Source organism: Protopterus annectens, chromosome 1.part1 (assembly GCF_019279795.1).
Source record: "Protopterus annectens isolate FY-2018-M chromosome 1.part1, PAN1.0, whole genome shotgun sequence".
Classification (NCBI taxonomy): Eukaryota; Metazoa; Chordata; order Ceratodontiformes; family Protopteridae; genus Protopterus; species Protopterus annectens.
In genome coordinates this window covers 1,733,631,036-1,733,647,044 of record NC_056726.1, presented here as the reverse complement: position 1 = coordinate 1,733,647,044, position 16,009 = coordinate 1,733,631,036, and positions in this window count along the sequence as shown.

The window sequence follows — 16,009 nt, the reverse complement described above, 5'->3', positions numbered from 1 at the left end:
TTATGTCAAGAAGCCCTGAGGATCTGGCAATGGGCAGAAGCCTCCAATCGCTTTTTCATAGCAACACACATCACGGGGAAAGCCAGATTGATTGCAGACAAACTGAGCAGAGCCATTCTTTGGCCACACGAGTGGTCCCTCAGTCTGACAGCGGCAGAAGAGATCTTCCAGAAATGGGGCCAGCCTTGCTGCGATCTCTTTGCATCACTCATCAATGCCAAATGCAGCAACTACTTTGCCCTGATCTCCCCCAATGGGGGAGTCACTAAGGGATGCACTTGTTCATGAATGGTCCCCGGGACTTCTTTATGCTTTCCCACCAATACCTCAGATTCCCAAATTCCTTCAGAAAGCAAGCTTGCCAGACACCACAGTAATCCTAATTCACCCCTATTGGCCTCGAGAGATATGGCTCCACTTTATCCGGCCTCATGTACACAAAGGACCATGGATCCTAGACCCAGTTCCAGATCTGCTGACACATCCATCAGAAGAACTTCATCCCAACCTACGTAATCTCAAACTGACAGCTTTGCTGCTCTGCTTCCCATGATAGCCAGGCCTTTGCTTTCTTCTCCAGTAAAACACATTTTGCTTTCTTCCCACAAGAACTCTACTCAGCAAATGTACAAGAGTAAATGGCAAAGATTTGTGGCCTGGTCTGATGTTAATCACATAGATCCTTTCACAGTACCTTTACAGTCTATCCTGGAATTTTTAGCCAAGTTATTTAATGAGGGAGCTGCTGCAGCTTCTATTACTATTCAGGGGTTTCTTTTGTAGTTCAAGAGGAATTGACAGTCCCCTCCCCACACACTACTGTAGAAGTGCTAAAACTGTCACTGCACAGAGAGACCCTTGCAGAATCAATTCCTCTTGGACTACAAAAGAAAACTCTGAACAAAGGCCTGCAATTTAGTTATTTTTCTGGCTGTAGCTGGATAACTTCTAAGTATAGTGTAAAACAAGGTCTGAGCCAAACATAAATGAGGGTGATTAGAGACAGAAAAGAAGCAATCCTTTTACAGAAGGTAAAGATGATAACAGTGACTCACACAAATCACATTATATGTCATGGCATGGGAATTCAGTTACTTCCTTATGCCTGGCATGAATCATACAAAGCATTATGGGAAAGAGAAAGGGTTGAGAGAGAACAAGATCACGTTGACACATCAAGACCCATTGGTAGCCATGTTGTGGAAAACAGGCTAAAATTACAAATAAAGCACTTAGAGTGATTTTGATGTGTTAAAATGGGTCAGGAAATAAAGACAGAGTGAAAAAAAACAAGATTTTATTAGTTCTAGGGGTGGGTTTTTCCTTCAATAATAAACAGCTTTACTTTTATTGTAATACGTGACATATGAGTTTTACGAAACACCAATGCTAGTATCTTGGAATTAAATAGGGAAGGAAATTAATATATTTACATAAACACAGTAAATAGTAACATGGGATGGATTCATAAAGAGGAATGAAAAACTGAAGTGACTGGAATCAGAAACAAAGTAGTGTGGGGGAGGGCTGCATACAGAGTTACAATGTGTAGAAAAAATAAATAGGAGAAGATGCATTAACAGTGATTTACTGGTTTAAGAAAATTACTGCAGACATGGATAAATCCTCCAGCTGCAAGAGACAAATTACAGGAAGCAAATACAGACAACACTACAATAGGTAAATGGCCCTAGACCATATATCTCAAATATTCCTGATTTTGCAGAATGCTCATAATTTGTTTAATATTACTTTTGACCTCTCTCTCATAACGTCTTGGGTAATCAGTGGTAATTACTGTCAATGATGTGATAGTTTACACTTGCATTGCTGCTGTTTAGAAAATGCATGTTGATTCAAAGTGTCTTATTTTAAGTGCATCCCAGTTCATACAAAAACAAAATGTTTTATTTTATGGCCTTTGTGACCCAATTATGTAAGAATTTTGCTTTCTCATGAATCCCTGAAAAATGAAGTTGGAAGGTTTTCAAACAGCATGTTACCAATTTTTAGGTAGTAAGGATTAAAATTTGAGGACAGAAAGAGGCTATGGTGCAGCAAAAATTGTGTCCCACTGTGAGTTAGTGGATAATACAAGGCAACAGTATATGAACTTTCTCTCCTGCTGTGAGCTATCAGTCACAATAGCAAAGAGTTCAGATTACCTTTGCCACTTTGACAGATATGAAGGGGAGGTGTTTAGGGGGAGGGGAGATGAGTTTAAGGATTATAACTCAGCATAACAAAAGAATGGAAACTGGCCACTTTAGAAAGAAAAAGTAGTAACAGGCACTGAGAATACTGTTCTGTTTGTCTTTTAAGTAGTCATCGAAAAGCAATAAATGGTAATTAAACCTGACTGACTAATAAGCAGGGTATCTTTGAAAACACATGTAAAGTCAGTGCATTGACAGGAGATTAGGGGCTATTATGTAATATTTTAAAGCCAAACACTGTATTGATGGATATCTAGAGGTAGACTAAAAAAATCAAGATGCCAGACCCCATGTGGACAGACTCTACAATTACATTTAAAAATACAAAAAGTATATGGAGTCCAAAAGTGGTGTTAAAATGATATGATGAAATAAACATGTTTTTCAGTCAGTGGGTGTGGTTCTCCTTTAAGTTAATATGCTACTGGGTGTTCTGGGGTGTTTTTTATTATAGGGTTTTCATTAAAACAAAAAGACTCATAAAATGTGACAGGTTCAAATAGAGAGAACAAGAAACTGTATAAAAGAGCAATCTGTCAAATATTAGTAGGTGCATGTATCACAAACGCTAGAAATAGACATCTAAAAAATTTGTCATATGTAATAGGTGGGAATAATAACCTTTATCATAATAGTGACACTTTCCATATTATCTTGGAATGTGAATGACCTCACAGGTATAGTCAAAAAGGAAAGAGTACTGAATTATATTAAGAAATGCAGAGTGCAAATATCAATGCTAAAAGATAGACATTGGAAAGAACTGAGCATGTGAATTTGAGAAAAAAAGGATTTCAGGATCGATATGAAGCAGAGTACCTGGGACAAAGGAAAAGAGTAGTACTTATACTAATTGCTAGAGGAGCTCCAGTGGTGACAGAAGAGGAAAAAATATAATAATGGTAGATTTCTGGTAATAAGGGGCTACTGGCAAGGGAGGAAGATTATGCTGGTATGTATTTCTATTTCACCAACAACTGCTATTATGGAGCTTAACATTGTGGGAGAAATAATCATCTCCCAGCAGGGAATATTACTTATAGGTGGTGACAGGAATTTGATTTTCAACATTGAGAATGTACTGAGGGGCCTAGAAGGGAAAATATAACAAAAGAGGGTAGATTTCTGAAAATATTTGGTATATGTTTATTCAGCAGTAGGAACTCAGTGAGAATTTACATATTATTTCCGAAAGTATAATAACTGGGCTAGACTACACAGAAATTATATTACATGGGGAATGTGTGTATTTAATTGAGAGCTTTGATACATATCCAATAACTATTTCAGATCATTTGCCAGTAATAACAAAGATAAAAAATGAAGGGTAATGAAGTAAAAATGACACTCTGATTCCCCACATATTTGTTAAAAAGAGATGAATTTAAGGAATGGACGGTGGATATTATTACTGAGTTATTACGGAATACATGAATTCTTCAGAATTCATCTGATACTCTTGTAATAGGTGACTCTATTGTCAGACACACTGACGTCCTGCTCACCAGGCTGAATAAAAAGAAGGTCACGGTGAGCTGCCTGTCGGGTGCTAGGATCCGCCACATAACGCAAGCACTCAGGTCACTCCAAAGCAAATACAAATATGACTCAGTCATTGTACATGCTGGTGTGAATGACCTGAGATGTACCTCCCTGGACTACATGAAACGAGACATAGAGGAGCTCTCTGATCATGTAGCCCAGGCTGGTATGACCCTGACTTTGAGCAGCATCTTACCCTCACCTAGAATGATGCCACAGTACAAAGACAAAATGATCGATTTTAACAATTGGCTAAAATGTTGGTGTCATTCAAAGGGGATCCAGTGTCTGTCAGCCTGGGATGACATGCTCGACAAGCCACGTTGCTTCGCTAGGGAAGGCTTGCACCTGTCACCACTGGGCTTTCGGATATTGGCAAAGGCTCTTGTCACCCCCATAGTGCCTTTTTTAGGCAAGGCTCAAAAGTCAAACCCACCCCCATAGACAGCACAAGGAACAAGAAACTAAGGGTAATGCTGCTTAACGCCAGAAGTCTTAACCTCAAGATGCACGCACTCAAAACTCTCCTCAGTATGGAGAACATCGATATCTGTGCAGTGACAGAAACCTGGTTCAAGGCTCCAGAGAGCACCCCAGCACTACCAGGCTATACCTCATATCATGCTTTTCGGCCCCAAAACCCGGACCGAACCACAAAAGGAGGGGGAGTTTCCATATTTATCAAGGATATCCACACCTCCAGGTTAGTGGCATTGCACGAAGTATCGGAGACCATCCATGTGCAACTAACAGTGGGTAAGACTGCTTTTCAGTTTATAGCATCTTACAGACCACCCTCTCAAAGTCAGGAATCCCACTCGGCTATCCTGAAAACATTGGAGAACATGAAGATCTCTCCAAACACCATTATATTGGGCGACTTCAACTACCCAAACATTGACTGGGAACACTACTCAAGCCCCAGCACCTTAGCCCAAAGGTTCCTGGAAATTATAAACTCAAATGCTATGGAACAACTAGTCACCACTCCCACAAGAGGGGACAACATATTAGACCTGATCATTACCAACATGGGAACTCTATGCTCCACACCAGAAGTATATCCCTCATTGGTAAAATCAGACCATAAATTAATTTCACTGGATGTCCACATCCCGACCCCACCCCCAGCCCAGAAAACCACAGTGAAAAACTTCTCAAAAGCAAACTTCTCACTTCTCAAAACCAAAGTGGAATCCTTCAAGGCCCCAGGGCCAGTGGAAACTACGGCCCAAACTGCAGAATCCTATATAAACACATTCTACGGACATCTCCAGGAATGCATGGATCATGCTATCCCAAACAAAACCAAGACCCAATCATCCAAAGGCAGGCGTCCAGTCTGGTGGACCCCTGCCATAAATAAACTGTACAACAGAAGGAGGAAGCTACTACATGACAGAGCAAAATCCCTAATAGGGAAGGCATCTCTGATCAGTATTAGCAAAAAATTACGATCCCTCATAAAATCCTCCAAGGCCAGCATCGAGAGAAAAATTGCACAGGACACCCAAGACAATCATAAGGCTTTTTTCAGTTATGTTAGGAACCTGGGATGCAACTCCCAGACTTGCTCTGAGTTGATTCTAAATGACAAAAAATACACTGAACCCACAGACATCGCCAATATCCTGGCAGACAGGTTCAGTGCAAACTTCTCCACCCCCCCCCCCAAAAAGAGCAAGTATCTATCCCAGCAGAGGGCTGCCTCCCAAACATCTCTGATGCTCAGGTGAAGGCTGCCCTCTCCAAAGCAAAAGTCCCGGGTTGCGTCCTACATGAACTCCAAGAGGAACTAATCCCTCAAATAAAACAGCTATACAATCTCAGCCTCACTACAGGATATGTGCCCACAGAATGGCGTACAGCAACAGTGGTCCCAGTCCACAAAGGTGGAGCCTCTACGGACCCTGGAAACTATCGCCCCATAAGCCTGATTAGCTTAGTCTACAAGGCTATGGAGAGGATCATCATGGAGCTCATAAACAAAGACATTGGGGACCTACAGACGCTAGATCCTACCCAGTTCGGCTTTGTCAAGGGCAGATCCTGCCTTTTGAACCTGGTTGACTTCTTTGAAACAGTCAACAAAGCCATAGATGAAGGGAAGGTAGTCCACACAGCCTATCTGGACCTTGCAAATCATTTGACACAATAGCCCACTCGGGCATCATAGATAAGCTATCCAGCTTAAATATAAACCCCTATGTCACAAGATGGGTCGCAAACTGGCTCAAAGACAGAACCCACAGAGTGGGAGTTGCTGGAGCCATGTCAGACTCAAAACCGGTCGCAAGTGGTGTCCCACAGGGTTCTGTCCTGGGACCACTCTTGTTCGGTATATACTTTTCTGAGGTACAGGCAAACGTGGGAGGACTATGGCTCACCAAGTTCGCAGATGACTGCAAACTGGGCGCCATAATCGACTCTCCAGCTAACACAAACATCCTTCAAAAAGGTCTCACAGAGACAGACAACTGGTGCCAGCACCATGGTTTAAAGCTAAATGCCAAAAAATGTATAGTCATACCCTTTGGCAAAACAATGTGCCCACAAATTACCACATAGGCGGAAACCCATTAAGTACAGAGAAAGTTATTAGGGACCTGGGGACCCAAGTTGATAGCAATCTCTCCTTTGAAAACCACATTGCCAAAGTGGTTAGAAAGACCTTCTACATAGCCCACCTCATCACTAAGGGTTTCACATCTAGATCAAGAGAGGTAATCGTGCCCCTTTATTCATCCCTCATCAGGCCCATCATAGAATACAATGCCCCTTTTGGGATGTACCTTACCCGACACCTGCAGCAATTAGAAAGACCCCAAAAGTATCTCACCAAGAGGATCAAGGGTCTCAAACAGATGCCATATGCTGCTCGGTTAAAACAACTCCAGCTCTACTCAGTTGCATACCGCCTACTTCGAGGCGATCTATGCCTGACATACAAAACTATGTCAAATCCAGAATTAATGGACATGCTCCACCTCAGTAAATCTAAATCCCTTAGAGCCACACGCTCGAGGGACTTGAACCTCAGCACAGAAATAAATAGAACTTACTGGAGGGATAGGTTCATAACCCAGAGGCTCCCTTCGCTCTGGAATAGAATTCCAGTTCATGTGAGGCAGAGCACCTCACTGAATCTCTTCAAGACGAATCTCGATTGGTGGATGGGGGATCGTAGGTTTGTCCCAGGGATTACTCCCATGTCACTATTAGACAGAGGCACAGTAAACTAAACCTTAAAAAGGGCACAGTATACTCAAATCAAGGGGTGGCGTAAGCCATACAGAATCGGGCTAGGCTTATAATTGCCCCAGGGCAGATAGCCTAGTATGAACCTATGAACCTATAAGTTTTAGCTAGTGAATTGAATAAAATGAAACTGGAGTTTAAAAATAGGGTAGAAATAAAATAAAAAGAGATGGTTAAGAAGTAATGAGAATTATTTACCTGGGCACACAATGGTTAAAGTATTGCAAAATAAGGGGAATTTCACAGAACAAGAACAGGTGCATCTGTAGAGTACTAAAGAGAAAATTAGGAAGTATCTGAATAGTATGTATGAGTTTAGAAAGATTGCTGTTAAGCAACTGTTTTTTTATGATAATCCCATAGGACAACAACTTAGGCAACAAAAAATAGGGTTGTTGCCAAGCTTAGGGAGCCTATAACGAGAAAAATAACCAGAGATCCTGTAGAGAGAGTAAATATATTTCAGAACTTTTATGAAAATTTGATTTGTATAAAGCAGAGAAATGTGGAAATCAAGTAAAAGCTTAAATGGAAATATTTATGGAAGATTTAATGTTACTGATGCCAATGTTAGAGGTAGATGAGGCTCAACAATTTAACAGTTAAGATAGGAAGAGATGTGACAAAATGGTGAAGTATAACCAGTCTGTAGGAAAGTCTCCAGTAATAGATGGTACTATAGTGGAAATTTGGAAGCTAGGAGGGAAAAAATTGATAACGATCTGGAAGGTCTGTTCAACAGTATTTTAAAAAGAAGGGAAGCACCAACATCCTGGAAAAAAGGCTGTAGTGGCTGTAATAGCTAAAGACTGTAAAGGGGTCTAATATTATATACTCAAAAAGGCTTTCCATTGAATGCCTTTTCATCAACCATAAAAAACAACATATCACTTTGAACATTACAAAGTGGGGGGCTTCGCCTCCCACTCCACTCCTAACTAAATATACCAACTACGAGATCACACTACAGTGGGGAAAAGGGCAAACTCACTAGGATGGCCAAGCAATTTTTTTCCCAGGGGAAAAATCGCTGATATGGCCATTTGCTGAAATGACACCACTATTTAAGGGTCAATGAAAAGGCGTTTGATGGAAAGCCTTTTCGACAACATAATATAGAACCGCGGTAAAGACTCATCAGCTAAGCTTCATATAGGCCCATTTCAGTTTTAAACCATGATTAAAAATTGTTTATGTCTATAATGACTAAACAAATGCAGAGGTGTTGCCAAAATTGATATATATGGATTAATGTGGTTTTGTGGAGGGGACACAAACATTTGAAATATAAATAGAACAATCACGATATAAAGGGAAGTAGAAAGTAACAAAATACCTCTGTTGTTGATGGGTCTTGATGCAGAGAAAGTATTGGACACAGTAACCTGGGATTTTATGAGTATGTCAATAGACTTGAACAATAATAAGGTTAATTAGAAGGATATGTGATGAATTGGAGGTAAAAATCAAAGTGGGAGGTTTCCTCTCTGATAACTTGTGTTTGAACCGAGGAACTACTGGCAAAGATATTTGTGTTGTATTTAGAACCATTAGTAAAGAAAATAAGGAGTTCAGAAATTCAAGGACATAATTAGTATGCTAATCAAAAAAGTTGGCTTTATTTGCAGACAGTATCATTTTCTACTTAATAAAACCAGAAGAGAACATCTCAGTGTTGTGGAACATTCTGGGACAGTTACGTTTTTGGGAGGGAATATAAAATTAATGAAGATAAAACAAACGGTATAGCTGCAAACTATGTACACACATATGAATTTGTTCAGCAATACCAATATTTATGGTGATATGATAAAATGAAGTATTTAAGAGTATGGGTTAAAATATTCTGTTATGGCAGCTAAGAATATGTGGGAAGAGATTAAATGAAGGATAATACAAAAACTGAGAAACTGGAAGCTCTTGTCTGTGGATATAGATAGCAAGATACAAGCAGTAAAACTTTTTTTAGTCCCTTTACATTTATACATAGGTCAGGCATATTTTATCAACAAGACTAAAAGCTGTAGATAGTAATAAATAAAGAGTTCAAGGATTTTATCTGGGAGGGGAAGAGGGCAAGAGTTAAGTGGGATAAATTGATCCTTCCAATAGAGCAAGGTTGTTTAGGATTACTTGATTTGAAGGGATATTTCAGAGCTACACTGTTAAGGCTGTTATAAATAACACAAGCAGAAAACTACAATTCAAAATGGAAACGGATGATGATAAAGTAAGAGCAAGATAGAAGAAATGGAGAGTGGGATTTTTATTGCAAATCCTTAAGGATAATGATTATAGTCGCACAGAATATTATATTCTTAAAAGTAGAAAAATAAAAATCTAGCAAAGCTAGACTTCTGTGTGATACCTTAAACCTCTTGCATCAGAGGCCTCATGGGATATATGCAAATCACCCTTTAATGATATCAGGCATTTCAGCTAAATTGCAATTATGAATGTCCATGACTTTTTTCTTTTACTTTCATTTTTTAAGTCTATTTATGGACAATTTCAGGCCATTAAAGCCAAACCCCTCTAGCTTTGGACATGCATGTTTCTGTGACAGAAATGTGCATGTCCATACCTAGAGGGGTTTGGCTTTAATGGCCTGAAATTGTCCATAAAGAAACTTAAAATGAAAGTAAAAGAAAAAGTCAAGGACATTCATAATTGCAATGTAGCTGAAACACCTGATATCCTTAAAGGGTGATTTGCATATATCCCATGAGGCCTCTGATGTAAGAGGTTTAAGGTCTCACACAGCTAGAAGTCTAGCTTTGCTAGATTTTTCTTTTTGTGTTTTTTAACCAGTTGGTTATCTGTGTGACCTTTTTACTCTTTGTTTTAGTATATTCTTAAAGTAGCAGAAAGTATTCTAAGAACCAAGCATACATGGGAATCGGGAAAGGAGATTTTTCTGACAGGGATGTATGCAATTAGGGGTACAGAAAATCATCAAGAGGAGTTTGGAATTTACTGAAGGAAACTGGCAAATGGACCAAGGTATTGGGAATAAATAATTAGAGAGGGAAAGGTAATAGAATGGGAAAAGGTCAAGAAGACATTTGGACTGCAGGCTAGAGACTGTCTTCCCTACAAGGGAGTGGTATCAGAGTATAGGCGAAGCAAAAGTATAGGGGAATCTTAAGTGAAAGACCTACACTGGTAGAGTTTTTAGTTGAATCTAGAACAGAAGCTGCTGTTAAAAAAAGAATAATTAGTTGGGCATATAAAATATTGCACAATAACTATTGGAATTTATCAGAGAAGGTTAGAAAATACTGGGGAGAGAAATTGGTTAAGCATTTCACAAAGAAACAATGGGATGACATATGTATGGCTCCCAAATATGCAACAGTGTCTAGAAGATTTAGGATTTTTGTTTGGAAGTCTTTGCATAGGTATATTTATACCTCAAGCAGATTCCAAAGATATTTTTCCTCATGTAGATGGCAAATGTTGGAAGTGTTATGGGGAAGAAAGAGGTAACTGGGAACATACGGTCTGATGTTGTTAATCTTCTTTCCATTCATCACTGATGGGTTCAGTTCCAAGCTCTCGGAACCGAGTTGGCCTTTTTACCATGCTCATGCCAGCCAAAAAAACTCTTGAGTTAAGTCTCTACCCAGAATGCCCTTCTCCCTGTTACCTCACATCTTGTTTGCCGCATAGCCATAAAACTGTGTTTCAGCCGAGCTCTCAGCTAAGTAAAACCTTTTTGATATTTGTGTGAAAAATTTTGGATATCTTCATATTTTATTAAGTGATTAGCTTTTCTAATGTCTTCTTCTGTCTGACCTTTTTTCCTCTCTACCCGTAGTTACCGTTGGTATACTTTCAAGTATCATTGTTGGTACGACCTTCCCCCCTTACCCTTGTGGTATTCCTTCAATACTATAGTTGGTATTGTTTAACCTATTAGCTGTCTTTTATTCAGGTGTTTCCTCTCTTTTCTTTAGAATAGCAGTGTATTGTTATATTTGTGACTTTTTGAACGGAGTTGACTTTGATTATAGTTGGATTATACAGTTGGCCTCTGGTGTCTTTTCTCTATCAAGATGTCAGATAAGAAGGGTACTTCAGGTTTTAAGCACTGTACTTCATGTAAGGGCAAGTTACCTAACAGCGATTTTCATGAAGACTGTGTATACTGTTTGGGAGTGTCTCATCTTTTGGTGCAACCTCCATGAGACATTTGTCAGAGTTTCAGTCAACACACTCTGAAAGAGCGCAAAAATAAACTCATTCTGAAAGGGTTACTCAAGTCTCCCTTCTCAGAGGCCATTTTTGTGATGGAGGTCTCATCCCCTCCTTCTAAGGACAAAAAGAGATCCCACTCTGTTCCTTCTTCACCATCAGGTGATCAGAGCAAGCCTGGGAAATCAAAGGTCCCAAAGTTATCTTCAGAGAACAAATCAGCCCCATCGGCTCCATCTTCTTTGGCTCCAACCATCTCAAAACCATCGATACTGGCCAGTTTTGGCACCGGTCCTGCCTCCATCAACGATCATAGACCTTACTACGCCTATTTTAACTTTGGCACCTGTGGCCACTTCGGCTCAGGGCACACCTTAGACTACGTCATTAGTTTCCATTTTGGAACCAACCATTTCAGCTCAGAATGCCACTTCGGCACTGAGCGTTGTATCGACCTCACTGGATTTGACCCTTTACTTCCGGTCTCAAAACTAAAGACTTTGGTGCCGGCAGACCTTGCACCATGGACCTGCTACTCCCCCTCCATAGATCCATTTTTGGGCCAAGTGTATAGCCCATTCACTGACCGCCCTGACTCCCCATCCTGAGTATTCACTAGATCCACCAGGAGCCTTTCTGAACATGATGTGGTGCGTCTTGTAGACCAGCTATTGTCAGCCAGGGGGATTCCCTCACTTTCTAAGACCCATCCACCTGCAGGACTTGGGTTGTCTTATCCATGGACTCCATCTTACACTCCTCCTTTGACCATCTTGGTTCCAAAGCCTTCTGCTGCGACATCTTTATTGGAACCCATCATCTTGGCACCTACGGTGCATCTCACACTGGCTCCGAGTTTGTCCCTTTGATCTTCGGTTCCCACTGAACCGGTCCTTCCTCAATCTGGGGATTGGGGGCAGGGCACGTCAGCCCGGGGTACAGAGCCACCTCTCTCCTCGGTTCCATCCTCTGTGCTGATAGCTGCGTCCATGCCACTCCTGCTTGAGTCTCCATCCATGGGGGTGGGTTTGTTGGAGTGGGGTGTGACCCCGGATCTGAGGTTGTCTTTCTCAGTTCCAGGCTCCCATCCCTCCTTGGGCAGGTCTGCCTTCTGCACAATGGAGAGGGCTCTTGCTTCTGGCAGCACTCCAATGTCAGAACCCCAGTTTTCACCCCCTGAGCTACAGCGGGGTGTGACCCCGGATCTGAGGTTGTCTTTCTCAGTTCTGGGCTCCCATCCCTCTTTGGGCAGGCCTGCCTTCTGCACAATGGAGAGGGCTCTTGCTTCTGGTAGCACTCCGATGTTGGAACCCCAGTTTTCACCCCCTGAGCTACAGCTGTCACAGACCATACCCCCGGGACACTGGGCAGAGAAGCCACAGGACACCCCTGTTAAGGGTACCCACTCTTCTGAGTCCTCCTCAGAGACCCCCACTGAGGAGCCCCCTCGAAAGAACATGTGCAAGAGGAAGCACATGGACTCACTCGAGGAGTCCTTAACAGATGACACTGATTGCAATGATGGTGAAGGGTCCCCACGGTCACCTCCTGAAGGAGACATCCTGGAAATGTTAAAGCAGAGAGGTGACTGAAAGCCCTCCAACCCTTTGTCTGATGAGTCCATGTTCCTGCAGGCTTTTCACGCCCAGCCTTCCACCTCTTGGGTGACCCCGCCTGCTGAACAGCTTGTCCATCTTGTCATGCAGCGCGCTTGGAAAAATCCTGATTCCATTGAGGCGATCCCTCAGAGACCAGACAAAATTCTTTCCCCTCCCGAGGAGAACCCACATTGGTCCAAAGGGTTACCAGTTGATGCTATGGTGGTGGCAGCGGCCACGGAAAAGGATTTGGCTGAGGAAAGTCCAGCTGTCCACCCACCCAACAGGGAGTGCTGGGCGGTGGACAGACTTGGGGAGCAGGTTTTTGCATCAGTGACCTTTGCCATACGGTCCCCAAATTATTTGGCACATTTTACTAGGCTCAAGAGGGACTTGATTTCTGAACTCTCTGGGATGCTCGCAGGACAGTTGTCTGATGGGTCAGGGACAAAGTGGCCTCGCAGCTTGCAACCCCGGAATCAATATCCAACTCGTCCATGAGGTGGCTGTCACATGCAACTGAAGGGGCAGCTAGAGCAGCAGGTTCGGGCATTGTTATGAGGTGTCATGCCTGGATGCACATTTTTGACCTCGCAGACCCCATTCAAGTCTTCCTTTCTGAATCCTCCCATTGAAGCTTCATCCCTTTTTGGCTTCAAAGTGAAGAACATGCCAGCCAGGTGAGAGCAAGACAGAAGGACCCTGTCTGCCATAGGCCTTCAGTTTTCCAAAATTCAAAGTACCTTCTCCAAGAATCAGAGGAGTGGAAAGATGTGGCATAAGAAATCTCAGGGTCCCTTCTGTGCCGCACATGGTGATGATACTCCCAGAGGCAGAAGGGATAACAATTCCGGAAAATGCCCCATAGAGGGAGAGGGGGTCCTCGTAATCAGGGCTCCAGGGATTTCTTCTCTGGACAGCCTTATCAGTGCTCCTGAGGAGCAGCCCGATTGCTTAGCTCTGGAAGCAGTCGGGGGTCATTTCTCTCTGAACTAAGCTTCCTGGCAATCTATCACCATCGATCGTTAGGTGCAGAGCATTATCACCAGAGTTTACACCACTCCCCTTTCTTGTCAGCTAAATTTCCCAAGAAAACTTCCTGACGTTCCACCCAGTCAAAGGGAAGAAGCAGCTTCAGAGATTATAAAGCTGTCTCAAAAATGTCATCCAACCAGTCCAGCATGGATCCGGAGATTCTTTTTGGTGCCAAGAAAGATGGAACTGGAGACCCATTTTGGATATGAGCAACTTAAACAAGTCTGTCACCCAAACCAAATTCCGGGTGGTCATGGTTCAGTCCATTCTCCCCTTTTTAAGAGAAGGCGATTGGATGTGCTCTATAGATCTCCGGGATGCGTATTACCACATCAAGATGGACAAATGCTCTAGGAGTCTGCTTTGCTTCCGGCTAGGAGCCAGTCATTATCAATTCCATGCCCTGCCATTCAGTCGCTCTACAGCCCCCAGAGTGTTCACAGAATGCATGGTGGTGGTGAAAGCTCACTTGAGACTAAAAGGTTTCCATATCTGGATGACTGGCTCCTTACCGCCCCCCACCGAGCATCTTCTGGTAACAGCATTACATTATACTCTCTCTGGCAAAATTATTGGGAATAACGATACATTGGGAGAAATCAAACCTTGTCCCTACACAATAAATAGAGTTCATTGGAGCAGTGTTCAATACTCAGTCCTGTCTTGTATCACTCCCATTTCACAGACTACATCGAATGAGGATTCAACTCCGGGTGATACTCTCACAAAGAACAGTTTCAGCAAGGGAAGTTCTTCAGGCCCTAGGTTCTATGGGCAGCTATTTTGCCCTACTTACCCCAGAAGAGGTGTCACTGAGTGACGGTCTGATTCACAACTTGCCCACAGGACCTCTTTATGCTTATCCTCCCATCCCTCTGATCTCACAATTTCTAAAGAAAGCTCTTCAGTTGAGATGCAAGGTGATCCTCATATCCCCATTCTGGCCTTGACTAGTTTGGTTCCCCTTCTTTGGGCCTCACCTAGTATACCCGCAGTGGATTCTGGACCCTCTACCAGATCTGATTACTCACCCCCAAGGGTTGAGTCATCCAAATCTGTCCAGTCTCAAACTGACAGCTTGGTTTCTCCACTTCCACTAGTAGCCAGGAAAGCTAATCTCTCCTTGCCTGTTCAAGACATCATTCTGGCCTCTCATAAACCATCCACGAGAAGACTATAACAGGATAAATGGAAAAGATTTTCCATCTGGTCCAAGGATAACATGCTAGACCTGTATTCAACTCCAGTTACTGCAGTGCTTCAATACTTGTCTAGGTGTTTTGATAATGGAGCCCCTGCCTCTACCATATGTGTACATCTAGCGTCAATTTCCAATTTCTACAGTGGTGTAGATGTCACCCCTGTTATCTCTGTATGCATTTGCAAGGCCTTCCTCAAGGGGACTTCTCATATCAGGCCTCCTGACAGACAGCCCGTGGAACCATGGAACATCACTCTAGTCCTTCAGTCTTTGACTCAGAAACCTTTTGAACCTGCTGCTATGTGTAACCTAAAGTTTTTGTCTTGGAAATCCTTGTTCTTGGCAGCCATCACGTCTGCCAGAAGAGTCTCAGAACTGCAGGCATTGTGTATTAAGAGGCCATATCTGGTCTTTAATAAAGACAAAGTATCACTTCGGACAAATCCATCCTTTTTCCCCAAAGTTGTTTCTGAATTCTCCATAAACCAGACCACTGACAAATTTTGCCAATAGAGGAAAGTACTGCCTTTAGATGTACACAGACAATTGAGATTTTATCTAGACAGGACCAAACCTATCCGTAAATCTGAACAGCTTTTCATCTCCTGTTCTTGGCCCAGAATGGGAGAGGCTGTTTCCAAGGTTACCTTATCAAAATGGCTAAGGGACTGCATACGTTTCATCTATTCCCTCAGTAATGAACCTATGTCAAAAGTTAAAGCTCACTCCACTAGATTTATGGCAACATCTGTAGCTTTCCATTCCAGGGTTCCATGGATGACATCTGTGCAACAGGTACTTGGGTTAAGTCTCACATCTTTATCTATCATTGTAAAATTGGACCTGGTCTCCAGAGGGAGAGCTGCCTTTGGCTCAATGGTACTCAGGAATGTTCTTCCATAAGGGTCGCCCATGGACCTCAAGGTAGCTTGGGATTCTGTCCCATCAGTGATGAATGGAAA